The sequence below is a fragment of the Myotis davidii genome, unplaced genomic scaffold (genome assembly GCF_000327345.1).
Source record: "Myotis davidii unplaced genomic scaffold, ASM32734v1 scaffold72, whole genome shotgun sequence".
NCBI classification, from domain to species: Eukaryota; Metazoa; Chordata; class Mammalia; order Chiroptera; family Vespertilionidae; genus Myotis; species Myotis davidii.
In genome coordinates this window covers 6,557,582-6,557,871 of record NW_006284618.1, presented here as the reverse complement: position 1 = coordinate 6,557,871, position 290 = coordinate 6,557,582, and positions in this window count along the sequence as shown.

Below are 290 nucleotides of genomic sequence, written 5' to 3'. Positions count from 1 at the left end.
TGAGCGAACAATTGATTGAACCAAGAAGTTTTACTTTTTACAGAAACTAAACCCAGCCAGGGCTCCAGAAACCTGACAGCCGTATTCACATTGACCCAAGAGCCAGAAGCAAAGTGCTCATTATGTTTGAACTAGAGGCCCAGTACGTGAAATTTGTGCGGGGCGGGGGGGGGGGGGCGCACCCCCCCCCCCCAACACCCCCTTCCCTGCAGCATGAACTGTCCACAGGCCTCCATGCCTGCCCCTTCCCGCCCCTGCACCCGCTGCCAGGGAAGCTGCGCGCTTTTTAC